Below are 19,060 nucleotides of genomic sequence, written 5' to 3'. Positions count from 1 at the left end.
ATAATTTCCTGGATGTACCTTGTGCCACCAGAACTGAGATAATGACAAGCAGAAAAGATTTGAAACCAGACAGCTTTGTTATAGGCACCTTGTGCTCATTACTCGAATCTTTCCACTGTTTAAATCTAAAAGTCATATCTGGGCCCCAATACAGACTTGGAACTTGTACCCCCTTTAACTGTTGCTTTTCCTGATGAAGCAGGTGCATTGAATTCCTTAATAATCACTAGTCCTTCAATTGATATGTTTCGATGGAGTTAATGACCTTAAGGATAGGGTTTCAGATGTAGACACAAGATGGTCTGTTAGTATTATGAAAAGCAATTTCAGTACATTATATATGTCCATGTGTGAATCAAACCACCATTCAAGGCTTGTCAACAGTAGTTCTAAAAAAAAAACTTAAGAGTGAACCAAAATAATGGCTTCCTTAATATTTGCTCCTTTTTATTTCTCAGAAAGTATGGGGTAACTTGGAGACAGAAGAATTGATACTTTGCTTGTCACTCAGCTTCCACTGACTTTGACCGTGACTCCAATAGTCAATCCTACAAGATGCTTCTAAGGGATTAAGTGGAATATTGTACTTGAATTGAACCATATATGGTAGTTCTTCTAGCTGAGTGAATATAAATACAGGTGCAATCATCTATACCTCACTGTAGGTGCACAATATTAAAGATATAAGGGTCCCCCCTCACTGGGTTGTTGGGAAGCTGCTAGAACAAGGCATTTAAGATATAACTTCAATGAACTGTCAAGTACAGTAGTAGACTACAATTAACATTCTTCCTAACTCATTTAAAAAATGTTCTAGAAGAGTTAGACCCTAAATTTTGAGTGGCAAAATAATTAACCAAGTGTAACTTGGGTGAAACAAGATGGGCAGATGGAATATATTCTGAAGGAAAGAACATGGTGTGAACTGTGTAGTAGGAAGGGAGCAAGAAACTCTTTCATTTGAATGTAATCTGAAGTGTTTCTTTCAAACACAGACATCTGAGCTTCAAGTGATGGGCAGATTGACCGCTGATCATCAGGGAATCAAACTGGTAAATAAGCCCATTCTCAAGGTTTCTGAATTAATTTAAATAATTATTGTCACTCTTCAGGGACTGTGATGCAGGACAACTCAAACTGATTGATGATCCTTGACAACTTTGATGATGAAGGCTTCACCTTTGCATCTTGGATTGAACTCTGGAAAAGCCACTACCAACTTAGTATAATAAAGCAAACTGATTTCATCCTTAAGATTTTATTCCTCTTTTAAATGTTTCCTGGATGAAAAGTAAACAATGCGAGGAAGTCATATGAAAATAAACTTTGCCATTTTCTAGAACAATGAACCAACAAGGAGAAAATAGTCTAAATGCCACTGAAGAGAAGAATCTAAGCCAGTGATCAACATGCCTTCTATTTAGTTACTAAGTCCAGTTGGAACATCACTATCGTATGTGGAATTGGCTTAAGTTCAGGGTCTGAGAAAGGAGGCATCAGGAGTTGAATACTGGAGATTTTATGGACTCATAGGATAAGATTGTTCTGGTCTCAACTCCGAGGTCAATAACTTAGTATTGGCCTTGTCCTCAATTTTTTTCCCCTTAGTTGTGAGGCTCATGCCTTGAATTAGTTTTACTGTACTTCCCCTATATTAAAGTCCCACTTTCCTTATATGTTTGCTTCTCCAGTTTCCCCAGAGTCTGAGCCCAGATATTTTCTAGTTGATAATCTCAATGGAACTGGAGAGTTGTGTTTTATATGCCGTTAACAATAAACTTTTTATCATATTGTTATTATTGTTATTACAAGTTTTTATATTTCATCTTTTCACTGAAGCTTCAACTCAATCTTCAAATCAGTGTGTAGGAAGGAGTTTCTCCTGCTGCATCATTCATTCATTCATTCATTGAACAAATGAATACTTGCTTGCTATGCACTGACTGTTTGAACAAGAAACGTGAATGAGACTTGGTATCTGTCCTCAACAGAATTCACAGCAGGGTGTAGGATCCTATAAAACCACAGATTTACAAAAAAAAAAAAAAGTGTGACTTAATTAAAAAGAATTTTGAATTGTAAAAAAAAAGTTTACAAGATTGGGGATGAGAGAGAGGGACTCACGTAGAGAACCGGATATTACTATTATATAGCAAAACACCTGCAAATATAGCACCTTTAACTGTTGTTTGAGTGTTTTCAAATTTTATGCATAAGGAATTAATTACCTCAAGGGAGGATGTTTGCCTCTGTTTTTGAGCATGTACGGCCTCAGTTGACAAGGCTTGAAACATGCTACAATGTTGAGGCTAGCACTCGGTATTTTCCTCTGTACTGAAAGGCAACCAATGCTGTGTGTCAACTAGAATATCTACTGGTATGTGACCTTCCTATGAATCCCAGGCTTCTTCACAGCATGACAGCCTCCGGGCACTTGTTGAACTCCCTATGTTGGCAGCTCAGAATCCCACAGGTGTGTACCCCAACTTGCAAGACAGAAGCTGTATCACATTTTATTTCCTAGAAATGGACATTTTACAGCAGCTATTTACCCCATTCTACTAGTAATGAGTGAATAAGTAGCCTATAAATTGGAAGGGAACTGTATATGGCTGAGTGGTAAGGTTCTAGAGACCCCCATGGGATGGAACATAGTTCTGCATCCATCTTTGTCAATGTATATTTTGGAGATTTCACAAATGAACAAGGAACAAAGGTACTGAACAGTCTGTGCAAAGATGTGAAGCCTCAAGAACCATTTTGACTTCAGAAAAGAACTTACAGGTTAGTAGGCCACAAACATAATACACGTAAAAGGGACATCTAGGAAATTCTCCAAAAAAATGTTGGGTTTACAGAAGTCAACTTGAAGATAAATGGAAGACCAGAGAAGAAGCCATGAAAGCCAATCAGGTGTCATGGATGAGGAAGATATGAACTGAGGCAATGACAGGTGAGCATTAAGAAGGAAATATTGCAAGAGATAATTAGGATGGAAAATCCACATGACTTGTCAGCTCCCTGGCACCCAGGCAGAAGGAACATGGATGTTGTTGATTACTGCCCTCTCATTCATCATCTTTCAGATGTGAAGGCTTCTAATGACAAGAGTGAGGGCAGGGATGGAATTTAGCTACATAAATTCCATCTTGCTGAGGTTGGGAAGCAGGGTATACCCCCAGGCACAGCCCTTGGAGACTGCCATGATATTTCTGGGACTGTAGTCTGCTCTTTTTCGTGTAAAATATATCCCATAATTGTCACTGGTCCTGTTATCTGACTATAGTACCGAAGGCTTAGATGAAGTCAATGGAAAGCAATTCCTGGAGATGGAAGAGAAGGGAAAATAAGTGCTTGCCACTGTTAGAATCCCCAAGCCCAGGTGCATCATAAACTGACATGCAAGTTCAGCACTAATATATTTATTCCTTTCAAAGCATATGTGAGCTGAATTTCCATTTCCAAAAAGACAGGGATCTGAAATAGACAATGGAGAAATTAAGAAAACTTAAGAATCCCAGGTTGAATATTCAGGGAAGAGAAACAAGGATATGGTCTGGAGGACAACAAGTAGCAAGGAAGTCTGATGAGAACATAATAGTTCTATTTCAACTTGTAGCCTAGAAGCACCTGTCAATAAGGATAACGATCAGAAAGTGATTTTCTTTATGACTCATGCTGACATTATCATGAGTCACAAAACCTTTGTTATAGCCTGTTTTAAATTCTACTGTTAATGTACCAAGTCTTCCATCCTATCATCATCCTTTTAAGAAGCATTGAATAGAGGTGGGGAGATCGTTCAGTGGTTAAAGCTCTTGCCATGCATGTATCAAGACTGGAGTTCTGACCACGGAACCCACATAAATGCCAAGTGGGTATAGCTATCAACCGTAATTCCAGTCTGGGAAGGTGAGCCACAGGGGATCTCCAGAGTAAACTGGTTAGCAAGACTGTTAATATAGGTGGTCCCTGGGTTTGATTGACAGACTCAACGAATAAAATGAAAGAGCTGATGGAGGATGATTCCTGACATAAACCACGCACCTCCACACACAAATGAACCCATACCTACAACCACAAATGACCACACATATGCGAATATACATATACACACATATGAAAATGGAAAAGGAATGTTCAGGAAAGCATGTGGAAAAGGAAAGCCCCTGAAACTCTCAGTCAACTAAATATTAGCATAGAGAAATGATGCCCATCACACATCATGATGGATCACAGCATTTTATATGACTTTACTAGTGGTTGAGAACAAATGCTTTCCATGATAGTGGTGTCAAGGCAGTGTAACTTGAGGCCCAAACTTTGGAGACATCTAAGGCTTCCTGTTGCTCCCACTGCTATGAGAAACACTAATTCAAGCTGCAAGTAAAACCCCAGTTCTGAGCATAAGACAGTAAGACAGTAGTTTTTCTCTCCCCAGTGTGTTCTATTGATCGCAGACAATATGTAATTACCTTCTGAGATATACTTTTCCCATCTTAACTCCCTTTATATGTGAAACCAACTGTAACAGACAAATTAGCTTTCTTTTTGTTTCTCAACTCCTAACTTCCTTAGATTGCTGATTCCATGATTCTCTTCTTGTACCAAGATAGAAGCACAAGAAAGGATTAATAGTCTGCTAATACGTAGCCAGATAGAAATTATCTGCCATCCATGTTGAATCCAGTGCTAGACATGAAGAGACTGCCTGATCTAAAATTGCCTCCTGGGAGTATCACATAAAACCCTTACAGTAGCTATTGGACAATGTAAAACATAGAAAGAGAAGGGTAACTAAAGGGCTCATACCCTTCCCCGTTAGAGGCTTCTACAAGCACTTCAAGTCTGTCCCATTCTCTGGCCCCATCATCACCTTTACAATGATGAGATGCACTGAATCTGTTGTACGTTGCCAACCTTGTGCATAGTTTCTTGTCATCCACTGTGTCAACATCATCAGAGCACATGCTCATGAAGGCCAGTTTTATATCATTGTTCCTGTCTAGACAACCTTTGGCAGCAGGAGGGTTCATTCAGAGTACAGATCTCTCACATCTTCAATTTCCAAAATTTGAGGACCTTAGCCTATGCACCTTTTAGGCATGTGAGACTAAACTTCTTCTAGAATGTTATGATTTGAATATGAGATGTCCCTCCTACCATCTGGCCTTCAGCTGGCAGTACTGTTTTAGAAAGTCCTGGAACTTTTAGGAGGTATGGCCTAGCTGGAGGAAGGGACTCACTGGGTCTGGTTCTCTGCCCTTTAGGAGAGGACCCAGAGGTGCCCAGCTTCATGTGTTTACAACCATGAACTTTCAAATACCTTCTACACTGTGATGGACTATAGACCCTGAACCATGATTCAAATAAAGCTTCCTTTGCTTAAGTTGTGAGGTATCAGGTCACAGTGCTGAGAAACAAAAGCAAGTGTTTAAGAGCTTCAGTACTGACGTAAGTCTACAAACAGATGGTGTATCTGGAGGATTATATAAAAGTCACAATTTATGGGCTGGAGAGATGGCTCAGAGGTTAAGAGCACTGACTGCACTTCCAGAGGTCCTGAGTTCAATTCCCAGCAACCACATGGTGGCTTACAACCACCTGTAATGAGATCTGGTGCCCTCTTCTGGCCTGAAGTCATACATGCTGTATACATAATAAATATATAAATAAAAATCTTTAAAAAAATATTTAAAAAGTCACAATTTAGTAAGATGCAGAGTTACAAAGGCTTTTGTCAGAAAACCTGGATGGCCTGTAGGACACTTTTCATTCAAGAGCTACTTCTTGCATTCCTAAAACAATTACACAAAGAGTATCAACAGCAAGAATAGAGAGCCATCCACATCAGCGCCCAAGAAAACCTACTGTTATTTACTTGTCCATGTTTCTTTGGAGGCTGTTCACTTTTACTGTGAGTGGGCATGGGCATAGTCATTGGTACATGCCACATTAAGATCTTTATACTGAATCCTGTAATATTTTCCATCTTGCTACATAGTATGAATGAAAGACCCTGGTAATGTTTGCTCAGTACTCAAGTGAAGAGATGGACTACCACAGAACATAATTTTGTCATCAACACAACTTTTTTTCAACAAGGAACACAATGTGGGCATTGTGAAGGGCTTACAAATACAATTACACTTCTTGTGATTGTCCTTAAAGAAGCTTGGGTGACAACTAGTGAGACAAGCAAAGCCATCACAAACGGGAACAATCAGATCTTGTTATGTCAGGGAGGCAGCCACGACTTCCTCTCACATCTGGCACAGGCTCACAGGCAAGCAGAGTAATGATACTTTGGTCAGTCCTGCATCAGGAAAACTACAGTCACTGACCACATCCTTAATTTCTTGGGAAAGCCTCAGGCTTTGGCTCCAATGCTTGATATTACAAGGGTTACACTTCTCAGCTCTGTGGTTACACAAGGCTGGGCCATTGTCCATTTAGACATTATCTAATGTCTCAGTGGATGAAATTCGGCTAGACTGTCCACTACCATCAGGGAATTCAGAAGTCTCAAAATCTATATGTGATTGAACCATCAATGTTAAAGTATACGGCTGGAATAAGAACGGTGCCATTTGACGAATTCCAGGATTCTCATAATAGAAGCTATTATTTAACAAATTGGGACCTTTCATGTCATAGTTACCAAAGTCACTCAGGTTTTATTCAACTGTATCCACTGACATAAATATGACAACAAATTAAACCATTTTGGAAGCATCAAACTTGTTCTTTTAGGCAGCATCAAATACTGGCTCAGCCAGAATACATTCTGAGATATTTTAGAGCACAATTCTTATAAAGTAATGTTTTCCATCAAGCTTGCCTTTGATCTTAGATTTGGATATTGTTTGGGGCTGGAGAGATGGGTCTGTAGGCATGAGGACATGAGTTCAAATCATCCCCTTCCATATACATTCCCTGGCATGGCTGAGTTAGCCTGTGACTCCATCCCTGGACGGCAGAGAGAGATGGATCCTAAGAACTTTCCAGCCAGCTAGGCTAGCACAAGTGCTTAGCTTCCACTTCAGTGAGAAACCTTGTCTCAAGCCAAAAAGGTGAGAGCAATGGGGTGTTTTGGATTTTCATCCACCTATGACCTTGGGGTACCAGCCCCTAGGGTGTGGCCTCTAGCTAGCTTAAGACCTGAGGAGCACCTATGGGGCCCCTTCTCTCTCACATGTTCTTGGGCAGTGGAGACTGACTTAGGTGGTTTGAAGCAGCTTGGCACCAGTTCTCCGCCTTCCAGGACTCTGCGAAGGATTTACCTTATCCTGTATTACTGAATTGTTCTCAATGTAATTCTTCAATAAATAGTTCCTTTATCAGTTCTCTGTGGCCTTTGTGCATTAATGGGGGAAGATGTCCTACATGATACCCTGTTTTGGCCTCTACACATGTGTGTATGAATGGGCATGTACACCTACACACTCCTATGAACTTCACTTAAACACAACAAAACTCACACACACAGAAACCCTGCAAAATATCATCATCTCTTATCTATTTTAAGTAATGATAGAATTTGTTATAAAATATGTTTTTGAAAATATATAATATAAACAAATACAAAAAGAGAAGAACCCAAAGTAGACACTTAAATTATCAAAACTCAAATAAAAATGTAGCATGTACCAGTTGTTTTGGAGGACCAGTGAGCTTATCCAACATCCATCTACTTTTTCCTTTCTTGGAGGTACTCACTATTACGACTATTATAAAATTTTGCCTGGGTAACCCTGATATATTTAATCATTGTTAAGGCCATTTTCCCATGAGCTTTCCCCCATGATTATTTAACATCTATGTTCACTGAAGCAGATTTATTGATTTATCTAACTATACACACACACACACACACACACACACACACACACACACACACACATATATATATATATGTATATATACATATATATCAGATGTGGCTTAGTGGAGATGACCATTCATGTATAATACTTACCATATTTTTTTTTATGGACTCAGACCTACTGGGTATAACAGTGTACTAATACCACATCCAGTCATGTGTAATCAGTGCAGGATCCAAAGTCAGCTGACCAAAATAACAGAATGTAAGAAGTCTGTCTTGGATTTCCTTTTCAACTATTTCAATTTTCTACTGTAAGCCCCGCAAGCTGCAAGAGTGACCAGGTCGCTCCACCCGAGGACTTACAACTGCCAAGTTCCATCCATACAATACTAAAACTGCCCTAAGGGCTGGACCCTGTCCCTGACTCACAGAGTAAAAGTCCAAGCTCTAGACTTGAAATCCCACCAATCCCCACCCTAGAAGGCTTCACTGTGTAAATTCCCACCACACACACACACACACACACACACACACACACACACACACACACACACACATACACCTTGCCATAAAACTCTATATAAACGCTGCCTTTGCTCAGTTCCCTGCTGTTTCTCACCTGAGCAAAGACAACTACCCTCCTGTTTTCCCTTCCATTAAATATCTTGTATGAGGTTGGTTGTGAGGGATGACTTTGTGATATTCCTTGGCTTCCAACTGCCAGGATAACTTTACATTTGAGCTGTAACACTAACAGAGCCTCTCTCTGAAATTTCCCCAAATTATATGGCTATGAGGGTGATTCTGTCTTTATGTGTTTCCCTTTGAGCTCACTGTCACAGGACTGTTACTATTATCCATTGATTGATAAGAAAACTCAGACAATACAAAGAAAAACTCAAGGTCTGACTATAAATTATAAAGCTCTTCTGGGATTTCTAATTTCTTTCTTTCTTTTTCTTTGAGACAGGGTTTCTCTGTGTAGTTTTGGTGTCTGTCCTGAATCTCGCTCTATAGAGCGGGCTGGCCTCAAACTCACAGAGATCCACCTGGCTCTGCCTCCCAAGTGCTGGAATTAAAGGTGTGTGTCACCACTGCCCAGCTGGAGTTTCTAATTTCTAAGAGCATACCTGATTTCTTCCTGCAGAAACCTATTTCCCAAGGATACAGAGGACAATGCCCCTTCATATTCCCAGTGTCTTTGCTTGAATTAGGAAGAAATAATTCTAAACAATGTGAGCTTTGATGTAGAATAGACTAGAACCTGTCCGTACTTCATTTTCAATAATTTGCTGGAGAAACCGCCCTGTGTTCAAGGATGAAGGAACTGAAGAGTCCACCACACGAAACTCTGTGCAACATCCAAGACTTAGTTAGCTCCTTACTCATTCATCATTTATTTCTTCTTCTCTTGACAAATATTTACTTCTTAACTCATCTATGGGGTAAACAGATGAATTTCTGATGGGATTTAGGAAAATATATTTCATGTTCAGATGAAGGATAATAATAGGACAAATTTACAGATAAAGTTAGCATGCATCCCCACAGTTCAATAACTAAGACAAGCCCAGCCTAAAATCAAACCTGTCTTCTCTGTGACATCACAGTTGATGATGTCACCAGACTCCAGGAATACTTAAAATTAAGCAACAGGCTCTACGCAAGTTTAGTAGTGCTTGATTTTAGATATTATGATGATGATTATTATTAATATTATTATTATTTGTTATGAGTAGTAGTAGTATATGTGGTCAGCACTGAAATTCCCAACCCCAAATTAATGTATAAATGGAAACCAAATCAAGAAAAGCAATGTTCCTAAACCAGCTGTGCAATCAAACTAAGTATACATTATAACCAATCGATGCTAACTGACCAACTTGTATGCTTCTAGTTCAAATGGCTTCCAATAAAATACAAAGTATAAACTTGATCTTTTGTTCAGAAGAGCTTTAAAAATGTTCTTTGTGGGGCAGGAGCCATATACAGAAACATAAGGCAGCATAAATAATGATTATTTAAATATGTGTTCAATAGTAAGTTATAACCAATATTGAGGATGCCCCTTGGTGTTCTTTGGGAATTCATGACTATGTTATAAGTTCTGTATCATATTTTTGGAAATTGGGTCAGAAAAGAAGCCCAATTTGCCTGCAATTACATAATGATAAGTAGCAGCGGACTACCTTTTTTTGCTCCCTTGTAAATAACTAATAATGTAAATAATAAATAATGTTTCCATTCCACAGAATTTGATGGAAGAATGCAGTTTGTAGCTCTATAAAATCTATGGATGGCCAAGTTTTGATTAGGACGACAGGGAAAATACAATTCCTGAATTTTTGATATTGAATTTTTCCAGTGGCATTTTTCTGTCTTGTAGAGTGCAGAGTTCTCCATTGATGCTACTGCTTAGGCAGGGTGCAAAATGTAATTGCTTTGGTAAAATTTTGTAGCAACATCAAGAAAGTCTTTGATGTCTCTCTGGTTTCAAACTCAAATAATACCAACTACGTCTTCTGTGCTGCTTTTTTTTTCTTTGCAAGCCACATTTGTATTAATCACAAGGTGCTGACAGCTCGACAAATATTCCTTTGCACAGTACTCAACTGATATTTTTAAGAGCCCAATAATGTATCAAATGGGAAGGAAAAAAGAGCTGATAAAAATAAATTTCCCAGTGTTGATAGCCTGAGCTTTAGAACTCCAAAAATTGTTCTTAGCTCCGAGGTAGCATTACTTCAAAGAGGTGAAAAGCATCCAAATGGAGTGCAAAAACTTTGTCTCTTCTGGAGCCACAATTTCAAGGGACGGAAAAGAAAGGCGTTCCTCTGCATTATTCATTAGGGCAGGGTGAGGTGAGTGGGGATTTGCACAGCTTGTTTCCTGCCTTCAGGATCCAGCAGTCCAGGAAGCCCAGCTAGGAGATGATCCCAAACCCAGAGCAGATGGTCTTGAAAATGATCATACAGAGTCTCCTTCATAATGAAGCTGCAGAATCCTGTAGGATTTATAACAGACCCGTTCATACATATGAAAAGACAGATGCTTCTTCAGCTGTGTGCCCTGTTTCTTTGCCTGACTCCAGGAAGAGCCATTAGCTATGACTTTATTTTCAAGCAGTTGAGTTACATGGGACGTTACTCTCAACTAATCAACGTCAAAACACCTTTTAAATGGAAATTATTTTTTCTCTGGGGTAGAGGATGGAGGGCATGTGTGTAGGAGGCCAGAGAATTAAATCCCCTTTCCTATATATTTTTTATTGTAGCACAAGATGTGAAAAAAAAATCTGTCAAACTACTTTTCATTATTCCTTGCAATGAAGCAAGACATTGTTTAAAATGCAAAGTTTTGATCTAATGAACAGAAAGCAAAGATTCTCCAGCTTGGGTATGACTGATTTTAGAATACTGCTCCAGGTGATAAGAATCAAGTTTTAATCCTGATTTGTCTTTCCATAGCACCATTATGGGTTTAGGCAAGGCCACCCACTTCTAGCTTAATCTTGGTTCAGATAAAAAAGTGTCTGGACTGGTTCTTCTGTCCACAATCTAAGCAAGCTCTGAGGATCAGCCAAGTTCTCTAAAGTATTTCTCTAAGCTCCCCATCTCCAACCCAGAATCTGACTCTTGGGAAATAGAGTCAGATAAGCCATGGTGTGTGTGTGTGTGTGTGTGTGTGTGTGTGTGTGTGTGTGTGTGTGTGTGTGTGTGTTCAGGGTGTAATTTCTTCACTGAATTCTAATTGTTCTCATAACTGTGAGAGAAAACAATGTGTATTTTTCACCATTGGTTCTAAAAACAGTTAACTGGCTAAACTAGTGGGCTCCTGGTTGGGATTACCCTTAAATTAGATGCCCCCTCCACCCACACATAGAAACACACACACACACACACACACACACACACACACACACACACACACACACACACCCCTACATCTCTGTTCATTTCTATATGTTACTCACTACAACCCTCAGATTCACAAGCTCCCACTCACATGTTTTTACACACTCTCACACACTGATGCCACTATGATAATTTACACTTCATGATGGTACTGCACATCTGTAATTTCATGATGGTACTGCATACCTGTAATCTCAGAACTCAGAAGGTAGGTGCAGGAGGCTCAGCAGTTCAAGGTCATCCTTGGCTATATAAAGAGTTGGGGGCCAGCCTGGGCTATATGAGACCCTGTCAAAAATTCACTAGGTTCTGGGAATTTAATATATCACATGGTCTGCTTTGTCTCTTTTCCTCTCACTCTCCTCACTCCATAAAATTGCAAAATTAATCCAAAAGAAAAACCACGATGGAGCTCCATAAAAAAGACTTGTAAGAGAATGAAACATGCAAAGATTCCAGGTTTCAGAATTATGATATATGGAACTTAAAACATTTTATTAAGTAAGAAATGAAGTAAAATACATGAGTCTCTAAAGATGACAAAACAGATTTTGAAAGTATCTAAATAGAAAACAATCATGACAAGCAGCAATTAAAATTTAGGAACAAAACAGACATGCTAGGCAAAAGCATTAATAAGAGCTGAAGAGAAAGGGAAGTGGAAGCTGGCTTAAGTAGAGCTTTCTTCCAGAACCCAGTACAAGAAGGCAAGCAGAAGAACGACAAGAAAAATTCTGGCTCAGAGAAATCATGAGGAGGCACTAAAGCACTAGGTGACATGAAAAAGGATTGAATAGGTCACGGACAAAAATAAGTGAAACCTCCAAATGGCCCTGACCTAATAGCTGCTCCACAGAAGCAGCAGAAGTCAGCAGCGAAATGCCCAAGGCACGCAACTGCCAACTCCACGTTCTGTCTTGAGCACTTGCCATCTTTGCTTCTTTCATACAGGTAAAATAGTGACATTTTCTAACCGTGGTGTCACCAGTGGCATTTTAATGGTCTTATATCAAAATAATAGAAGCGATCCCATGTGTAACACCAATGTTGTAAGAAGGTACGATAAGCCTTTGTGTTCTAAATACATGAGAAATAGGAAGTGCCAAGCCTAAAAAATGGTTAGAATTAGAGCAAACAGAACCAAACAGCATTCTGAACAAAATTTGGTCTGAGGTGAGAAAATAGTTACTTCTCTGAAACACCAAGGAGTTGGCCAGTCTCAGTTACTGTTTCAATGATGTGATAAGGCACCATGACCAAGACAGCTTGTAAATGAAAGTGTTTATTTAGGATTTACGGTTTCAGAGGTTAGAGTCCATGTGACAGGCATGGTGATGGAGCCATAGCCAAGCACTCACATCTTGATCCCTAAAGCAAAGACAAAAAGAGTTAACTGGGAATGTTGTGGGCTTTGAAACCACAAAGTCCTCCACCAGTGACATTCCTCTCCCAGGACCACACTTCTTAATTTTCCCAAACAGTTCTACCAACAGGGAACCAAGTACCCAAACATATGAGCCTATGGGGTTCATTCAAACCACCACATATCCTCTGTAATAATTAATTTTTAATAAAACAAAGACAACACAAGTAATCATTAAAAGTAATAGCAGGCACACCAACATAGAGGGCATATGCACTAATGGGAGGAACAATAAGTTACCCTGAATAGTTTCCAGCTAAAAATTATGAAGATTGAAAGACAAATATATGTAATTCACATGAAAGGAAAAGAACCCCAAGCATTCTTTTAAATAAGAAATTAGCCAGCCTGTATCAATGGCCAGCTTAATTTTGACAATTATATTCTAGTTATAGGAGAGAATGTTTTTAAAAGATATATTTTTATTATTATTAAGTTATGTATATGGGTATAAATACGTACAGGTGCTCATGTAGGGCAACAGTGTCAGGTCCCCTTGGACCTGAGTTACAGGTAGTTGCAAGCTGCCTGATACAGGCACTGGGAATTGAACTCAGGTCCTCTGGAAGATCACTACATACTCTTAACCACTGAGCCATCTTTCCAGCCCAGAATGTTCTTGCTGATAAGAAGCAAACATTTTATTCTATACAATGGAGCATAAAATCTATAATTTTCCTTTTCACATTACTGTCCTAGTTTGCCAGTCTGTTGCTGTGATAAACACTAACAAAATTAATCTGGGGAAGAAAGAGATTATTTGGTTGACAGGTTACGATCCATCTTCAAGGGAAGCTAAGGTAGGAACCCATGGTGGGGGACTTTCCTTAATGGTTTGCTCCTTCTGGCTTGCTCAGCTACCTTTCTTATAGAGAGCTCAGGGCCTGCCGAAGAATTCCTGCCTAGGAATGGTACCACCCACAATGGGGATGGCCCTCCTGCATCCATAAGCAATTAAGAAAATGACCCATAGACATTCTCACAGGACAATCTAATATTAGGAACAATTTCTCATTTGAGAATCTCATTCCAGTGGTATCATGGTGACAATCATAATTAGCCATCACAATTATTTAAAACATGTATATTATGGAGAGAGAGAGAGAGAGAGAGAGAGAGAGAGAGAGAGAGAGAGAGAGAGAGAGAGAGAGAGAAACCTCACTGTCCTATTATATTTTTTCTGGATGTCTGAAATTCCTCAAAGACAAAACATTAATAAAATAAGTTAGCGAATTATTTGACCCCATAGGTGTTGTTCCTCGAACACATGGAAAACAAGCCCACTCAATGTGCACAAACTCTTTTAGAAAATCAAATGATATGTTCCTTTAATAGTCTCATGTTAATATGTTTAATAGTGAAACCACAAAAGTAAATAGTATTGATGAAAATAGTGTAAAAAGCAGTAAAAATCAGGGTGGGGAAATGGTTTAGTGGTTGATCATGAAGGCCTCAGTTTGAATCTCTAGAACCCACATAAACACCAAACGTGGCAGTGGGCACCTGTAGCCTGAGATCATGGACTCTGCTATGAGGAGGTGGGGGCTATCTGAATAGCCAGGCTGGCTAAAATGGGGAGCTCCAGGTTCACAGAAATACTCTGTCTCAGAAAAAAATATGTTGGAGAAGAAATTGCGAAAAAGACATTCCAGGATCAGCTTCTGGCTTCCATCATACCAGAGCATGTACACACACACACACACACACACACACACACACACACACACACACACACACACATTATACATGTGAAACATAGAAAAATTTATAAAAAATGTGAGCTCACTGCAGAAATACAAGGTTACAAGGTTAACTTATCATTAAACCACTGATCCAGGTATCTTAAAGAATGGGAAAAAGTATTTTATTCAATTCACCAACCATCCATTCATAAATTAGAAAATATAATTTATTTTTGGCATTCTAAAAATAGAAGCATTCTGCCATACCTAATGGGCAAGAAAGTAAACTAGTCAACAGTAAATGTAAGTATTACTTCTAAAGTTAAACAAAGATTATTTTAAGCTATGGATATATCTGTTATGCTGGCTGATCACTGCCTCCCAGAAGGGAACATTAAGTTGAATTTTAAGTTTAGGTTTAAAAAGGAAGAACAAGTCTAACAATGAGGAGAACCAACAAAAGGTGACAAGGAACAAGTGACAGTGAGATGTTTAAGACAAAGATTTAAGGCAGAATGGTGCTGTGAACTGATGAAGTGGTTTTTATAATCTTTATGATAAGAGAATTTCAAAACCCACTTGAGACCATTTTCTCCTTTAATATATAATACTTATGTATCTATAATATATACTTTGAGGAGCAACCACCCTCACCAACTTACATTCTTCACCACAACTTCTTGGTTTCTGTTATCTAGATGACAGCCATGTTGACTGGGGTAGGATGGAATTCTAAACAGTGCTGGGAAATTATAGTCTCAAGAATCAGTTAATGGGTTAATGAAGGGAGTAAGAGGATAAATGGGGGGAAGAGAAGTGACAGAAAACATCTAAAATTAGGTTAAGTAGAGGTGAAACCAAGTGCAGGGATGGGAAACCTGATGTGGGCATCGAAGGGGAGAAATCTAGACTTTTTTGAGGTTTGAGATAACCACAGAGCTACCTCCCTTGTTGAACTTGGAGCAGGGTAGTCAGAATGTAGAACAGTAAGGCTGTGAACTTTGAGGTCAAGTAAAGGTGAAGTGTAGTTCATACTTCACTCCCTTCCTTGCTGATGCATGTTTGGCTATACATTGAATATCGAGGTTCCTTTTGGGGGGTTCTTAGTCTCACTAATAAAAGAACTTATGAATATACTCAAACAGAAGCTCAAAGACAACTTCATTAGAATTCAAAAGAAAAAAAAAAAAAAGACCCAAACTCAGGGTAGTCCAAATGTAAAATGTCAGCAGCTCCCTGGAGACAGAGAATGGAGGAGAGTGGTAAAAGAAGCCAGGTCATTTTAAGCTGCCATGGAGATCAGACACATGGTAGACAAGTAGCTACATGCTGGAGACCGAGAAGCTTTAGGGAAAGAAAATGGAAACCCAAAATGTTAAGGGGGAAAAGTGTGAAGGAAAACATGCTTAGAAAAGAGAGAGAGAAAAGAAAAGGTAGAGTTTTCAGAAAAGTGGAGAGACTTACAACCTACTGCACTAGGGGCTGGGATACTGGGCAGGAAACGTCTAGTATCTCATGAAAGGACTAATTATTCCACCCACTCTTTAGCATGGTTTAAGGTGAGTCATCTTCCTAGTGGTGGTCACTTGCTCAAATTAACAACCCAGCCCAACTGGAATGCCAAGTCTCCTGCACACAGGTCAAGATTCTATTCTCTTGACCAAGAATTTTTTTTCTAACACTGGGGACAACCCTTTTCTGTCTGAGCTCCCCATGCCCCCTCACCCTGCACCCCACACTGCCATTAATACAACTCATTTTCCCCTTCCAATGTTTAAAATGAATGACTAAAGCCCAGGAAAGTAATAACGTCTAGCAAAGTTCTCAGCAGCAGAGAGGTACAGACATGCCCTTCCTATTGACTTAGATTACAATTAGATTGTCTAAGATTTTCTTTAACCACAGTGTGCCCTCAAGCATGCAAAGGTTCACAGGTGTTGTATTTTTGTCTCTGAAGTGTCACATGTTTCGACAGGTGAGTATCTTGCATCCAAGTTGATGCCTGTGGGGTCCTGCAAGGTAGGAAGACATAGAACAGGAAAAAAGTGTCAAATATTCAAAAGAGAATAGGATGTGTATGGTAGACACAGCTGCTTCTGAGGTCAACTTCAAGAGCTCGGGAACAGCTGCATTTAACAGTTCTTTTCCACTCAGCTCTATCAGGTGCTTGCCCCCTTCCTTTGGAAGTCACTCATGAGATACATTTCATGCTCTCTATTTTTCAACAGTGGAAGCAAAACAGGCTTTGTTTGTTTTCAGTCCTTCTTCATTCAAATAAAGGCCAAGGCCAGGGAGACCGTGAAAGAAGATGGAAGTGAACGTGGAGAGACAAAATGAGTCTGTTTTGTGTGGTGAGAGTTCAAAGCTCTAAGGAAGTCATTTGAAAACAGCCCTTTCAAAACATTTTAAATGGAATGTTATTCTCTGACTGGTAGACATTGCATCCTTTTCTGTCCATTTTCCTTCATCCCTCCCCTCCCCTTTCTCCCTCTTAATGACTTTTCTTTCTTCCCTTCTCACTTCCATCCACCTTCCTCAGCTGTTAGTTCTGACAGTAAGATTCCAGAGAGAAAGGAAAGAATCAGTTTTTTGAAAATCAGCCTCACTGTCCTCATTAACAACACTAGAAATAAATTCCTCTTGGTCTTTGATATCCAGTATTTGTGATGAGGGAAAGCTACTCTTGAAAAGAATGGCATAGATTACACTTACCTGGTGGAATGGGGAATCTTAATCTCAGTTCAGCTTCAATCTCACCTTTCCCAAGGTGTGCAATCCAAGGCAAGACACTAAATCTGTTATATAAAGGGCCAGTTATGGTCCTGATGCATTAGCCCCAAACTGGCCTCAATTTCCCAATAAGCCAGAACCTGTAGCCAACAGCCTGTGGAAATGAAATTAAAATTCTTTTATGTCCACCTTTACGCATCATCTAGGGGGATGCACTTCCAACACTGAGACTCTCAACTTCTCTTATTCTGCAAAACTGTTGCACATCTGCTGTGTAGAGGACTACAGACCACCACTGCTGCCCCATAGGAGCTCTGTATCTCAGAACTCTCACTGCAGAGACACAGGGTGCAACACTTAGTGGGGTGAGAACCCTGTAAGATTTCCTCTGCTATCTGTCACTCTTGGTAGCGACTGGGACATGGACACTGCAAGGTCTTTTTCTATGAGAGACTCACCCATGAACTCTGTAGAAAGCATAGCTCCCAGTTGCTATGTTAGTGTCTCTCCTGCTTATTATTTTTTTCCTGGATCAACCCTGACACCCTTAAAATTCACACAGCTCCTTTAATAAAATGAAGAAATGTTACCCTACTTTTGGGGGTGGGTAGGTGGTGGTTGGGAGAGCATTGTACTGTGCATCAGCATCAAAGATGACAGTATGGCTCTTCATGTAGCAGGATGTCAGAAATAATTTCCAAATGCGGGTTTAGCTAAGCCATTTTTAACTCCTCAATCTGTTGCTAAGAACAGACAAGTAAATAAACAAAACAATAAGACACCTGGTGCAGTATGGGTTGTGGCAGCAGGAGTCAGTACATGATGTCTCTCTCTCTCTCTCTCTCTCTCTCTCTCTCTCTCTCTCTCTCTCTCTCTCTCTCTCTCTGTCATAATACAAAGAGTCTGGGTCACATAGCCGTGCCGACAATTCATGCCTCTGTTTTCGTTTAGTCTTCATTCTGGATGTCTGACTTTCATCTTACATTAGATGTCAGATGCCATGTTGATGGCTAGGGACTCCCTCCAGACTACCCAGAGCTAGAGCCACTTTACAGCTAAATAGGGAGTAAATGGGTCCTTAATCTTTCATTGGGTCCCTAATCTTTGATTACCTCCTCAAGTACCAATAGTCTTGGTTTGGGAGACTACTGCATAGCATTAGAACCACCATGCCCAAGCTGATGAAAACTCTAGAATGAAGATTGCCTAGTAAGCATCCCATGTTGGATAAGAATGGCTTGATTCCAGTACCCTGCCATGCTTACTCATCCTTGGAAACAAATCAAGGAAGCAAGGCCATGGCCTGAATCATGGGTAGATCCCAAAGGGATGCTCACAGCAATCTCTCTCCTGAATTTCTATCTCTTGGAGGGAGAGTACGACCATGGACTCCTATGGTTACTTCATTTGCAGATCAATGTACTTGTGGATTGAACATGAAGCACCCATTTCACAATGTTAGTTTCCTTCTCTTCCTTAAGCC

At 39.7% G+C, this 19,060-nt stretch overlaps 1 long non-coding RNA gene across 1 annotated transcript; it reads right to left on the bottom strand.

The window, feature by feature from the left end:
* Window positions 1–13,006: 13,006 nt before the first annotated feature.
* On the bottom strand, window positions 13,007–18,404 carry LOC143267589 (uncharacterized). The gene is made up of 2 exons (XR_013042872.1): window positions 17,560–18,404; window positions 13,007–13,110 (listed from the first exon to the last, which is right to left on the bottom strand). It is a non-coding gene; the product is annotated as an uncharacterized LOC143267589 (long non-coding RNA).
* Between the last annotated feature and the right edge of the window lie 656 nt (window positions 18,405–19,060).

Source organism: Peromyscus maniculatus, chromosome 10, assembly GCF_049852395.1.
Source record: "Peromyscus maniculatus bairdii isolate BWxNUB_F1_BW_parent chromosome 10, HU_Pman_BW_mat_3.1, whole genome shotgun sequence".
Taxonomy (NCBI): domain Eukaryota; kingdom Metazoa; phylum Chordata; class Mammalia; order Rodentia; family Cricetidae; genus Peromyscus; species Peromyscus maniculatus.
Note: the sequence above shows the minus strand (reverse complement) of the source record. Positions and strands in the feature narration are given on the sequence as shown.